Source organism: Apostichopus japonicus, chromosome 8 (genome assembly GCF_037975245.1).
Source record: "Apostichopus japonicus isolate 1M-3 chromosome 8, ASM3797524v1, whole genome shotgun sequence".
NCBI lineage: Eukaryota > Metazoa > Echinodermata > Holothuroidea > Aspidochirotida > Stichopodidae > Apostichopus > Apostichopus japonicus.
Genome location: NC_092568.1, coordinates 29,207,121 through 29,221,973, shown reverse-complemented (window position 1 = coordinate 29,221,973; position 14,853 = coordinate 29,207,121). Strand labels below are relative to the sequence as shown.

General features: G+C 38.3%; 4 non-coding genes across 4 annotated transcripts; all 4 read left to right on the top strand.

Moving 5' to 3' along the window:
• Window positions 1–5,107: 5,107 nt before the first annotated feature.
• Trnav-aac (transfer RNA valine (anticodon AAC)) lies at window positions 5,108–5,180 on the top strand. Its single transcript has one exon. It is a non-coding gene; the product is annotated as a tRNA-Val (tRNA).
• A 3,767-nt stretch (window positions 5,181–8,947) lies between these two features.
• Window positions 8,948–9,020, top strand: Trnav-uac (transfer RNA valine (anticodon UAC)). The gene has a single exon. It is a non-coding gene; the product is annotated as a tRNA-Val (tRNA).
• A 3,124-nt stretch (window positions 9,021–12,144) lies between these two features.
• On the top strand, window positions 12,145–12,217 carry Trnav-uac (transfer RNA valine (anticodon UAC)). Its single transcript has one exon. It is a non-coding gene; the product is annotated as a tRNA-Val (tRNA).
• A 636-nt stretch (window positions 12,218–12,853) lies between these two features.
• Window positions 12,854–12,926, top strand: Trnav-uac (transfer RNA valine (anticodon UAC)). The gene has a single exon. It is a non-coding gene; the product is annotated as a tRNA-Val (tRNA).
• Window positions 12,927–14,853: the final 1,927 nt, after the last annotated feature.

Below are 14,853 nucleotides of genomic sequence, written 5' to 3'. Positions count from 1 at the left end.
CAGACAACTGACTCATCTACAAGCAATCTTTCAACGGAGATTGATTCAAAACTGCCAGTCGTTTGCAGTCGATACTGTACACTGTTGCAATGCATTTATCACAGCACTAATCCGACAAAACGGCTGTATAAAGTCTATCCGTACCTGTGTACCGCGTAGAAAACGTTAATATTTAATCTGGAATAAACAATGAGTATAAACAGAGTGTTCAGGATAGTTAGTTAATGCCTAACGTTATATCAACAGAATATTTGGACTTTACTCAGGGAATGGTATGCGTAGCCGCCATTTTCTACCAGTCATTCGTTCGGTTCGGCTTGGTCGCTTTTTATAAATATTTCGATGGGAAATGTTTCCTTCTATAACAGTCTTAGCTATTGGATATGCACGGAATTTCGTTTTGAGCCCAATGTGGATAGCAGTTCTATATAAATAATACAAATAAATTCTCGAAAATATATATACAGAGTATCGTAACGAGTTGCTACTTTGTCATTTTAACTGGTATTATGTATAAATGGAGATGTATTAGAATATGCATATGCCATTGACACATTGTCAGTGTGGGAATACATGTTATTGAGATACTTGATAACAGCGTGGCGTAGAACTTATTCATAGTATGTGTTTGCTCAGGGTCTGTAACATATCAAACATTAATTCTGTGCTCACTGTCATTTTCTTACAGGAATTCCTTTGGGGGAGGGGGAAGGAACTGTCCGGAAAAGTAAAGAAATATGGAACTACATAATCTCGGAAGAAAATTATCCTGAGTAAATCGCCTGACCTCCCCCACCCCCTCCCCTACCCCCGCCTCCCCCTACATCAGTAAAGGCCACTTGGTGCCGTTCCAGAAATACTGAAAATATTTTAACTGTATAGATTGACCTTCCAAGTTAACACCAAACCAGAGCACGTCATAAAGAACGAAGGCAAATTGAAGAGCTAAAGTGTGAAGGTTTGTTGTCTACATACGAGGAATGCTAGCAGGGTCTGTTGCAAATGATGCCAAAGTAGAGGCACAACCATCATTATGTACTGGGAGTTAAGGTGCTATATCATTCAGGGGCGGGGTCTAATGGGAGGGGTACCCCTTCCTTTTAAGAACTTTTGGTAAAATGATGGATGCTTAGAGAAAGTGCAAAATAGTGCTAAATCTTGAAACTTTTGGAACGATATTGAAGAAATTTCGAAATGTAACTTAAAACGCACCTCATGTTAATTGTATATTTATGTCTTGTAAACTAGGACTTTGTAGTATTCTATCTGGCGGTGGGAGGGTGAGAGGGGGGGGGGGCGAGTTCTCTTTCAGTTATTCCCAGAAGTAAACGTGGCTACGCCACTGTGCCTCATTTACTTAAATCTGCAGTTTGTATTAATTCACCTTCTGACCATGCCACGTATAATATGTTCATACATTGGTTATCCATCCATCAATCAATAAATCGATCAATCAATCAATTAATAGATCAATAAATCCATTAATTAATCAATCAATTAATAGATCGACATGGCTAATAAAGTCGTTTAGCTGCCCCTAGCATATGTGGATTCATAACAATACAGGAAAATTGGTGTTCCACAAAATTAATGTAATGTTTTTTGTTCATTTCAAATTCTTAGACGCTTACGGCTTAGTTTAGGCCGTTGTTGCTGCTATATGGATGGAGGAGAGTACCAGGTTAAGTTTTAGGTAACTTAAGATATAACTGTCTTATAACAGTAACGTAACTTAGGTACCGTGTACCTTCAGAATATGACTTATTCAAGGAAAAAGGAAGCGCTGTGAGTATATAAGTCACCGCTAGTTTCATCAGTGGCTTTCTTAGAGTTAAGGTATCTTTAGCAGCAGATTTCTCATGCATTTTAATCTGCAGGAGATACCTCTATTACAAGTCACAACCAAGCACACAAAACACACACGGACACTTAGCTTACTAACCCACAACGTGGCTGTAATGAGGGGGGCGGTGGTTGCGAATGGGGGGGGGGGTACTACAAGATATGCGGAAACAACAAACTTGCAAAGTAAGAAAATATGGCTTCGCGCAATGCATTGAAATGACAACGCACTTTTAACTATAGTGATATATATATATTTCTTTCATGGATTTGGAGTATTTGTTTTCTACTGATAGTTCAGAAAGTACATTGATTGCCTTCCAATTTATAAATGAAGCGCAAAAGACGTCACAATAGATGATTAATTTCAACAACAACAACAGCAACAAGAAATGAAAGGAAAGGAGATCATGATGGTCTTAGTTTAAGAACCATAATGAGATAAATGAAAGGGAGAAAAAATCAGCAAAAAATGGAACATTTTGACAAAAAGGCTGAGCTTATCTTACACCCTTTCCTTATATCGAAACTAGCCTTATATCGAGACCTCAACCTGGGAGGACGGCTATAGCTAGAGTTAGCGTCAAATCTCCGATTCTACGCTAAACTCTGAATTCATAGACGTTGCCTCGCAGTGGCCCGCGCAAGTGCACCTGTTTCAGGCTTTCAACACGGGTTACTCTAAGTTGTTACTAATGAGCTTATATACAGTTATTCTGATTGCTACTGTCAATATATTGAAGGAAAAAATCGTAAAAAAGTGTACAAATGGTAACAATATTCACATCACAAATAATATTACTATTTGTTAGGCAAAATATTAGACTACTTTATAAATAGTCGTGTATATTTTGGAGAAAGGATTTTGTAAAATAAGTAGTTTGAACAATTTGTTTTGGTTTTTACATTGATTACGCTATACATAGGCTAATTAATTGTACACGCGAACGCAATAGTGCAAAGGCCTATACAGCTCCACATGTAAATATTTAATAATTAATAAGTCGAAGTCCATTTCAGTTGTAGGGTGGTAGAAACTTTGTGGAAAAAAGGTTACCGTTACCTTCAAGGTTCACTTATGTTAAACTTTTTCATAGAGAGGCACAACACAGTTTAGCTAATATTATACGCTCGAAAATTATACTTTCTAAGAAAAGTCACGCACGTTATAGCCTGGACGCGAAACACCAAACAACGTGGTCCATTTTTAACCCCTTTACTTGTAGCACCCTTCCACCGAGACTGTAACCGTACATGATGATAATGACGATATGACGTCATGCCGCATCACGAGTCCATAGGTATGGGAATAGATATTACATATGAGCAGTTAAATGAATACGATTGAGAATTCATTACCTCAGTTATAGGCTTAATTGTAAGAGTATTTCAAACAAAATTGCATTTCCAGAACTGAATAAGTATATAAAATGCATTGCCTTCTCACATATCGTTCACAAATGGATATTTGCGAACAAAAGTTGGGAGTGACTTCGGAACAAGCCAGGCGATGCATATGCATTAGCCTAATTATGCTGATAAAAAGAGAGAAGATATTTGTATATATCGGTTAACAGAACAGCCCAGCGATAAGTGAAATATATTTGGTCTTCATATTTTACAGAATAGTATTTATAAATAGTTTCTGGCTCATCCTTTAGTACCGCTTCTCGGGCTTTTGGCTAAAATTATGTGTAGTGTTTTACTCTTTGAAGATACACAATACGTAGCAGAGCGGCCTACCAACTTTTAATAAATAAAGAATCTACATATGAGCCTACCTTCCAGATTAGATCTTTTACGTTGCTTTTTTTTATAATGACATACATGCTGAATGACATACATGTCGGCCTTTTGGCTAAGATCATGTGTATTATCTGTTCCCATTCGAGGGGAATCGTGATACACACCTGACTGGCGATGATGTCACACTCTCGATGCAAGGGGACTGGGGTTGAGAGCGGATCAGCCGTTCGGTTATTTGGTATTTCGTGCCCAGGTTCTTTCTTAAAAAGTATATAGGAAACCCACTTCTTTCTTTGGTATATATACATGTTTTACAGTCTGATAATGATTGTGTGTATGTGTGTGGTGCCTATTGTGTAAAGTAACGTTCAAATGTACTTCTCTATTTTATTTCCACTATGTAAATGCTGTATGTATTTACATATTGTATAAGTTTGTATATTTATTACTGTTATGTACAATGAAATTGTTGAATAAACTGGAACTATCTGGAAATATTTCAATTCGACATGACATTCACAATGCTTCATTATAAAAACATGGAATCATTCATTACATTTTGATGGAAGTATATTTTATTTTTAATACTTTCTCATGCCTAATTTTAATTTATAATTTTTCCCTTTAATTTGTATTGTGGTGTTTTTTCCTGCTATCCTAAGGACTTGGAACAAAATATATCTTCCAACATATATTTAACTGCAAATTAGTGGATTGTTAAAAGCAAGTACAAGGAGTCCCCATCATGTTATCTCTGCAAAGCTGGGAAGGAGACAACTTGAACAATGTGTTTTTAAGAAGTGAAAGTTTGATTTTTATCTAGATTATGTGAAATTTAGGTTCTTGGATGATCGCTGGCTTTCCATAGGTTTACACATTTTCCATGCGAAATATTCATATTTTACGAGTAAAAGTCTTCATGGATATATCATGCTTTATTTTCTAGCTCTATATTTCTCTAAAAGTGAATACTTTATTTTCAATACAAAAAACAACAACGAGAACAAAAGCGAACCTCTGTAGAGTATACCTTTAAAAGGAAACGTTCAAAAATCGACTGTTCTTTTAGTGTCATCCAAATCTAAATTGATAAGACTATGTGACGTTTGAAGAAGAAGAAAAAAATGAAGTAAAAGCAATTGGACAAAAAATAAGGACGAATTCATGTTTCGATCTTGGAAGGGTTATAGTTTCCTTTTCTCCTTCGATATCATCGACTTGAAAAGAGACTTGTTACTCACTTTTAAATGTTGAGGCAAATGTCGGGAAATGACGAGCACATCAGTTGAAAAGCAGATATAAACGTTTTACTTTACCGGCTAGTGGTGACGAAAACCTTATCACACTTAAAATAGATGGGCTATATGTTATCTAGTCTGCTAAGACTATAAGTATCTTAACACATGTTACGTTTCTCACGAATAGTTTCCTAAGGAGTACCGTATGTAGTAATACCAGATGGAACTTTGTACTAAAGTCACTTCAAATTTAGAGAGTTTTGTACAATCGATCGGTAGAAGATTCCGTGGTGTAGCGGTTATCACATTCGCCTAACACGCGAAAGGTCCCCGGTTCGATCCCGGGCGGAATCAGTCTTTTTATTTGAAGACAAGTTAGGGGAATCGTTTGCGAGTAATATTGTTATGTGGTATATATTAGTCTATCATGATGATTCTAGCACTGTATTCTAACCATATGTTTCAAGGGCGAGGAATCCAAGCGTAGCGCCACCATGAGTTGGCGCGAAGCGTACACGAAAATGTTGGCCGAAAATGCCTCCCAGATCGCTGGAAATGGCACTTCCCAGGTCTTGTAAGTTGCATCTAAGCATTTTTAATTTTGAAATTACTAGCGATATCATAAAAAAAAATACAAAAAAATATGCTCAAGGGGGGGGGGGGGCGGTCGCACTCTTCGCCCCCTGGCTACGCGCCTGATCTGTTTGCACCTATATAATCTAAGGCTCTTGGTCCCTAAAACTTTGTACCTGTTATCCATATCTTTGGCCAAATTCAAGTCCTCACACGGTCCCGAGATATCACCCTCGTATATATACTCAGGGGTGTGAAACTGTTCGAAGTTTATTCAAGTAAGATACTTTCCTTAAAAAAAACCTGTAGATCCACTAAATATTTAGTTATCTTGTTTAGCCAGAGCGGACAGTGTGTATCCCAATGGTAGAAATCGATGGCAAAATATGGAATCTACCTTTCTTTCGATTTTTTGAGGAAAAAAAAGGTACTTACATTGGTATTACCGTCGAGCACATCTATGCAGGGTTTAAACTGAAGCACAAACTATACTAAAACTATACTTATTTCTTTGCATAGGTTATAAATCCTTGCACGGGTCCAAAGTATTGACATGTTACAAACTTGGAAGGTTCCTTACGGACAATTTCTATGCTCTACGAAATTGGTTCATAACCTTACATTCATGCAGTTTCTTTGAATTATTTCTGATTTGTCATCAAATATAGGTAATATGTAAAAGTTACCGAGGACCTGCAGATGTTTCGATACTAGCAGGATCTTCTGCCGAGGCTAACTGAAACGGCAACAAATACGAACAGGAGTAGTGTTCTAAGAAATTTAAGAAATCTTAAATGCATTGAAGACTCGCCCCAAACCGCGTGCCGCCCTCCGAAAAAAAAGTTAACTTTCCGTTGCTTGCAAGTGAAGTTTTTTTTTTCTTGTCGCTACAAAATGCAGACAGTAATGAAACGTGATACCTTGCTATCTTTTATCTAGACCTGAGATGTCCATCGCTGCAATCATACACTGCATGTATTGACTGTACACTACTGTCTAATTACCGACGGTAGCAAGCTGTGTGTGTATTTTCTGGGATCGATGGTGGTGTCTAACACTTCTGTTACACCTCATTCGAAACTAGGTCCGATTACCGGCATGAGACGTTTCTTTGTGCGCGAGTCTTCACAGCCTTTAAGAACACAGTTGTGTTCTTAGTTTGTTTCCGTTTCACTTATCCTCTGAATAACTTGTCTTCAAACAGAAGAACTAAGTTGCATCGGATTTGAATTTCATGTCAGGCGGCCGATGCACTGACGTATATAAAAGGATTCCCCAGTGTAGTGGTTGTCGCTTTGTCTTGGTTTATCCCAAGTAAATGTACCAGAAGAAAGACCGAAACCGAATTGCCTTACACGTTAAAATCATTGTTGCGAAGTTATTATATTGATGTATCATAGATAGATAGATAGATACAGGGGCGTATCCAGGGGGGCGCAACAGGCGCGCGCCCCCCCCCTATTGGCCGTCACCAAAAAAAAAGAAGTTTAGCAAAAAAATAAATAAATAAATAAATAAAATTGATGACGACCTTTATGTGAGATGTCGGTGATCGCTCAACCCCCCCCCCCCCTCCCGTATGCTTTATTTTTTGTTTGCCAAAAAAAGGTTCTGGCGAAGTTCGGCGGCATAATAGTTTTAGAAACATAGATGGTAATTGTGTTTGTATTATCACTATAAACACTAAATGACATGCCAGCCATACTAAATTGTGCATTTTGTGTCCATATTTACTGGAAATTTTGCTTATTATTAAGGTCGAAAAATGGATCACATATGGCCATGGGCGGCGATCCTGGGTGGAGGGGGGATATATCCCCCCATGAAAATGGGTGGAGGGGATGTAATGCACCATATCCCCCCCCCCCCACCAAATGCCAGGGATAAGAATATTTTCATGCCTACATTTATGCATCTTCGTTAATGTACGGCTCTTTTTTAGCTTCATTTCTCGCCTACCATAAACGCAGTGCGATCTTTTCAAATAAAGCGTCTTTATAAAGTAAAAATAGTTGACTGTAGGCTTCATTGGCCCTATAACAACAAAATGTATTATTGCGCCCACGGTATTGATATAGTACATATATGCACCCTCATAGTATTCATATAGGCCCTATAGTAGGCCTACACACGTACATGTTCCCTCGAACAGCCGAGAATCTCATGTAACCAGGGTAATGCTTAATACACGTTTCACCTGGATGCCCTAGCAATCGGTACCTAGGAATGTAACTATGTGTAATTGTGTATTGCATGTGTATAGGCCTATAATAGCCTGCATGAGGCCATTTTCTTCATCGAATAATATAACAGAGCTCTCGAACATTCTAACGTTGCGCCTGAAACAAGACTGACAGGGGCAATTTTCCCAAAATAACACCCGAAATTAAAAAAAAAAGAGTATTTTGGATCCTGATTATGAGATATTTCGGACATGACATCCCTATTTTAAAGTTGGGTATATGCCGCTTGGAAACCTCGGGAAGTGCCGTTTCCGGCCATCTAGAGGGTTTGTTAATCCCAAAATGTTCTTGTACGCTTCGCGCCAACCCATGGTGGCGCTACGCTTAGATAGTCAACAAGGTCATATCCCCTCCCCCCCACTCGGAAGTACGGATCGCCGCCCATGCATATGACACCATTTTGCATTTCAGCCCTTCTTTGAAAGCAAAAATTGTACACCCCTCCCCTTAGACCCATCCCCCAGGACGGCGATCATTCATGCCTGGCGCCCCCCCCCCCCTATTGGAAAATCCTGGATACGCCCCTGTAGATAGATATTTATTCAGCCAATGGATAGAATATATACAATGGAAATTGGATGAAAACAGGAGCTCAAGCGAAAACAATGAAACGAATTAAGACAATAAATAAAAATGTAAACAGTTCGTATGACTAGGTAAAGGATATAAAAGGGTACTATGTATACTGCTCATGATATGCATTGTTAATAGTTATTTACGGTCACAAAGTGAACATTTATAGGCAGTGTTCTTGACACTGAGTCTCACAACAAAGTATCTCCTCTCCTCTTCCCCTGTTGGTTTCTTTCTTTCTTCTCTCCATCCCTTGTCTACTAATCCTGTCTCTTTGTGTTCACCATGCTCATTAACCTGTCTGTATTCTGTGCATGTTTTTGTCATTCTGTTACTGTTACTTGTCATTTAGCCTCTGAAGAAGATCCTGCTAGGATCGAAACGTCAGGCCAACTTACTTTTACACAAATTATTGGAGGACAAAAGAAAAAGAGACTCCTTACAGACTTAATCAGTTTCTTTCTTTTTTCTCTCCATCGATTGTCTACTAACCCCCTTACATCCATCTCTTTGTGTTCACCTTGCTCATTAACCTGTCTGTATTCTGTGTGTTTTTGTCCCATCTGTTAATGTTACTTGTCATTTGGCCTCTGAAGAAGATCCTGCTAGGATCGAAACGTCAGGCCAACTTACTTTTACACAGACTTAATCGGGAGAGAAAAGGAAACCGTTTTATGCATGAGTAGACAATCGATACAATATACAATATAGTTTTTCTGTAATATGTGAGGTGATTCCGTAGTGTAGCGGTTATCACGTTCGCTTTACACGCGAAAGGTCCCCGGTTCGAGCCCGGGCGGAATCAAGTTTTTGCTTTCCTTTTGCTGCTAGCAGTATAAACATGTTGAATATTATAACTCAAGAAATGCCAAGAAAAATCAATTAAAACTTCTGCAAATATTGTTTATAGGCTTATATTGTGTAGAAAATCATAAGAATTTAGCGTTATGTAATTCTTAGTAGGCGTCACACAGCATACATACACACATATATATAACTGTGTGCAACAAGAAGCGACTTCATCTTTCTTTTTGTCTAGTTACAATTTTATTGTACAAAGCATTAATACAAATTTAATTATACATACAATATTTAAAGTAGGCAAGTAAAGAAAAAAAAACACTTTTGAACGCAAAATATAGTAAATGTAAGTGTAAAAATGATTCCACCAGTGCTCGAACCCGGGACCTTTCGCGTGTTAAGCGAATGTGATAACCGTTACAGCACGGAATATTTTGTTGAGTTATTGTAATATCGTCGATTGAATTTTCAAATTAAAATCCAGACCTTTTCTGTAGACATCTTCTGAACATCTGGGCATAGAGTAGAAAACTTGTAAAAGAACGTAATGCAACGTTTATTTAAACTTATAGTTGTGTACACTGTGGCACATGTGTCCCTAAAGCAAATATGCCTACATGAATAACAATTAATACCAACCTATACTGTAATAGCATATCGAAGTAACATATAGCACGTAAATCAAGGGCGACGGAAGCACTTTTAATCTGGGGGGGGGGGCACCGACGTCAAAGGGCACTTTTCAGAAATTCGATTGGACTGATGCAGCCTGATATTTAGTACCCTTTATAACTCTTATTGTATTATCTTATTTGCGTATACACATCACCCCATCAACGCCCCCCCCCTCCCTCAAGGAAGAAGTACATACTAGCACTGCAACGTGCAAATTGAGAAACAAGGAACAAGTTTTCTTTCGAGACAAAATGAGGTGAAATCATGCTAATTGCTAAAGTAGGAATCTGCCGAATTAGATTAACAATTTTTTCCATTCGAAATAGCTTTGAGTTTGACCCACAGAAATTCATTAAAAGACTAGTTCTAAATTGGGATTAGATATCTTACTGAAATATCGCTGACCTAATAAGGTGATCAAGAGTACAAGTTTTATGTAGAAATAGGGCACATTTTTAACCTGAGGAAAAGTGGGGGCACGTGCCCCCTGTGTTCCCGGTTCCGCCGCCCTTGACGTAAATGAAAACCTTTACTGGTTTCTCTCATGTTCTATGATATATTGGTGTCTCTATTAGGCTTAGGATCTTCAGAAGATGACTTGGAAGTCGTCTTTTTCTGATATAAACATGGCAATAATATACCGTACTTCGCATCTATATATCTGCACACCAATAGATAGATTACCTAACAGTCTGTTTAATGGATTTGCACATGAAAACGGCGTTTGTCTCCCTCCTTAAACTCTCTTATATGTATAGCAGTGTTTATTGGCCTGAGTTCTCAGAGGACGACTTGGAAACAAGCTCAAATGGTAGCACGTGACTGCCGACCTAATGAAGGTGCGCTAAATGTCTACTTTTAAATTGTGCATATTGCATGCCAACCGTTTGCTTATCGTACTAATTTCACTGAACATGAATATTATTCGTTTCTCATTTATTTTTCCATTTTACAAACAGTTTCAAATATACAATATATTCAACATTTACAAACAGTTAAAAAAGTTTTAACATATTACATAATGGCGCCATATACACACTGTTAGAACATTACCGCAGCTAGTGGACAATGTTGTCCTGTATCCCGCGTGTATATATTCACGCGTCCCACAAACGTGCTATACACCATATAGGTTATATAGCGTTATATGATCTTGATTTGATTAAAACAGCAAGTTCATATGATTCCGTCCGGGATCGGGCCAGTGGGGGGGGGGGGGGGATTGAGGAGATTGCCAGCCATCCCTTAAGAATAGGAGTATATCAAATGAGTACATCACTACTATAGGGGACGGTGTACAACTGCTTAAAATATCAAGATATGGTCATATCAAAACGATTAGATAGAACAAATGTTTCTAAATGCGAAAACTTCCAAAGGAAAAAAGATGAAGTCTACACGATTCCGCGGTTGAAGCGGTTTTTCACATTCGCCTCACAACGCGATCTGTCCACCGTTTCTACAGGGCGGAAATAATTAGGAAAATTTCTCCGCATATGACGATTACCTGCATGTTTTATGTAATAAATGAATGGTGATAGTCCCAACCCCCAAGGGATATACAAACCTGCACAATATACATCACAAGATAATAATAATAATAATACAAACCTTGCATACCCTTATATATGCACTTATCCATGTCTTTAAACGGTGTGTTGTTATCCTTGGTGTTATACAGACAGAATTGAACTGGACATAATTGGATTTGATACGGTGGTAACATCGAATTACGACCAAGGACATGTTATTTTATACAATCATCAAACACGAAAATTGCCCGGTTTCGTTCATCATTAGTGACCTTAGTATTCTACAACGAGAAGAGACTTGTTCAATGGACTTACTTTAAGAATCGGTTCCTTTAATATTGCTCTAAGTTGGCATATTCAATCAATTTTATGAACTTATCCACGTTGTCAGGTGCAAATATTCAAGTGTATATATATATTCCTACACACACGATCCTCCTACCGTGGATTCATATCAAAGAACTGCTTAGCCTATACATGCTGAAATTATGCCTATTTTCCTATACCGGCTTGCCATAAGATGCTATATTGAATTCAAATGAAACATTTATGTCTTACTTAATGGTCATATACAGTCACGAAAGAATCATAAACATTTTTATTTATTTGTATCAGTCGTGCATAATTTTAATTTGAAAGGACAAGTCATATATGCAATAATGAAATTTAATAAAATATGTATATATAAATAAAGGAATAAAAATAAATAAACCGTCAGAAATATATAATGCATATCAAGATAAATTATAGCATATAAACTTGAAGATTAATGTTGTGGAGTACATTGAAACCAGAATTGATCAAATAGTCAATTTGCAGCCTGTGTTTGTATTCCCGTCTGTCTTCTGTTGTAAACATCGCAATAATAACCTCTGCATGTAATTTATAACTCAGAGATAACTGAAAACATTCATATGGTGTGATTCCGTGGTGTAGCGGTTATCACGTTCGCTTTACACGCGAAAGGTCCCCGGTGCGATCCCGGACGGAATCAAATCCTTTTTTTTGTTGTTGACTTTTACTTATCATCACAGTATAGCTTCAGTACCATTATGTTTCTTTCTGCAAGGGTCTCTGGCAACATTTATGTCTCCGTATTACATACAGTGATGTGAACATTTATTTGAAAGGTTCGTGGAGAGGGGGTGGGGTAGGGGTAGGGAAGAGGATAAAAGTATCCGGCTTAAATTAAACTTAATATTAAAAACATATATAATGGAAGAGGCCCGGGGGAATGATAAAGGATTTACAAGGGGTAGGGGTAGTGTGGTCCTGTGGTCATTGAAGCCAACTCTCATGTAGGGATGTCTGGGTAGCCAACCCCCACCCCCTCAATCCCCTAAATGGAAAAATTAGACGTCAAATTCTTAGTAATACTCAGATTACAAATTAGGTCTAAAATTATCTCTAAACGTAAGTAAGTAACTGAGTTTCATGCCAGTTCGAAAGAGTGATTACATCTCAGAAGTGGTCTCATTCTTCCGGGGCTGAAAGTAAGAATCCTTCAACAACACTAAGATTTTACCAGAATAAACTATTGTGGAGAAATATGTCATATTTAACAAAAGCATGTTAATATGATGTAAAAACCATTGCTTGACGTAAGACAGTTTCCGTTTATTTATCACAGGATTCCGTGGTGTAGCGGTTATCACATTCGCTTTACACGCGAAAGGTCCCCGGTTCGAGCCCGGGCGGAATCAGACAAAGCGGCTGTATAAAGTCTATCTGTGACTGTGTACCTCGTAGAAAACGTTAATATTTAATAAACAATGAGTATAAACAGAGTGTTCATGATAGTTAGTTAATGCCTAACGTTATATCAACAGAATATTTGGACTTTACTCAGGGAATGGTATGCGTAGCCGCCATTTTCTACCAGTCATTCGTTCGGTTCAGCTTGGTCGCTTTTTATAAATATTTCGAAGGGAAATGTTTCCTTCTATAACAGTCTTTGCTATTGGATATGCACGGAATTTCGTTTTGAACCCAATGTGGATAGCAGTTCTATATTTTTTTTCTCGAAAGTATATTAAACACAGAGTATCGTTACGAGTTGCTACTTTGTCATTTTAACTTGTATTATGTCTAAATGAAGATGTATTAGAATATGCATATGCCATTGACACATTGTCAGTGTGGGAATACATGTTATTGAGATACTTGATAACAGCGTGGCGTAGAACTAATTCATAGTATGTGTTTGCTCAGGGTCTGTAACGTATCAAACATTAAATCTGTGCCCACTGTCATTTTCTTCTAGGAATTCCATTGGGGAAGGAACTGTCCGGATATAGTTTCTTAACAGGGGAGCTAACGGAAAAGTAAAGAAAAATGGAACTGCATAATCTCGGAAGAAAATTATCCTGAGTAAATTGCCTGACCCCCCTCCCCTACCCCGCCTCCCAGAGGCGTAGGAAGGTACTTTTGAGTGGGGGGGGCTGAAGACTGATGGCCGGCCTGGGGGAGGGGTCTAAGGGGAGGGGGTATCCCCCTCCCCTTTGGATTTTTTTTGCATTTCCAGGTGGCCTCAGATGCAATTTGGTGCAATATAGCACACTTCAACACCCACTCCATTTTGTAAAGAATTTTGCATTTTCACCTGGCCTTAGATGCAATTTGGTGCTTCAAATGAGATTTTTTTCTCATTTGGAAATGAAAAAGGGGTTTTCTGACTTGCGGAGCGGGGGGGGGGGGGCGGAACGATACTTCCGCCCCCATATTTTTCACTGGGGGCCTGGCGCCCCCAGCTCCCCGGTTCCTACGCCCTTGCCGCCTCCCCTAAATCAGTCCAAGCCACTTGGTGCCGTTCCAGAAATGCTGAAAATATTTAACTGTATAGAAATTGGCCTTCTAAGTTTACACCAAACCAAAGCACTGTGATAAAGAACGCAGGCAAATTGAAGAGCTAAAGTGTGAAAGTTGTTGTCTACATACGAGAAATACTAGCAGGGTCTGTTAGAAAATGATGCCAAAAATAGAGGCACAACCATCATTATGTACTGGGAGTTAAGGTGCTATATCATTCAGGGGCGGGGTCTAATGGGAGGGGTACCCCTCCCTTTTGAGAAATTTTGGTAAAATGATGGATGCTTAGAGAAAGTGCAAAGTAGTGCTAAATCTTGAAACTTTAGACTTTGTAGTATTCTATCTGCCGATGGGAGGGGTGAGGGGAGGGGCGAGTCCTCCATTTTATTCCCAGAACCAATGTGCCCCATTTACTTAAATCTGCAGTTTGTATTAATTCACCATCTGACCATGCCACGTATAATATGTTCATACATTGGTTATCCATCAATCAATCCATAAATCGATCAATCAGTTAATGGATCAATCAGTCTATTAATTAATCAATCAATTTAAGATCGACATGGCTAATAAAGTCGTTTAGCTGCCCCTAGTATATGTGGATTCATAACAATACAGGAAAATTGGTGTTCCACAAAATTAATGTAATGTTTTTTGTTCATTTAAAGTTCTTTAACGCTTACGGCTTAGTATAGGCTAGGCCGTTAAGTTTAGGTTAAGGTTAGGTTACGTTTTATGTAACTTTAGATATAACTGTCTTATAACGGTCACGTAACTGAGGTACCGTGTACCTTCAGAATATGACTTATTCAAGGAAAAAGG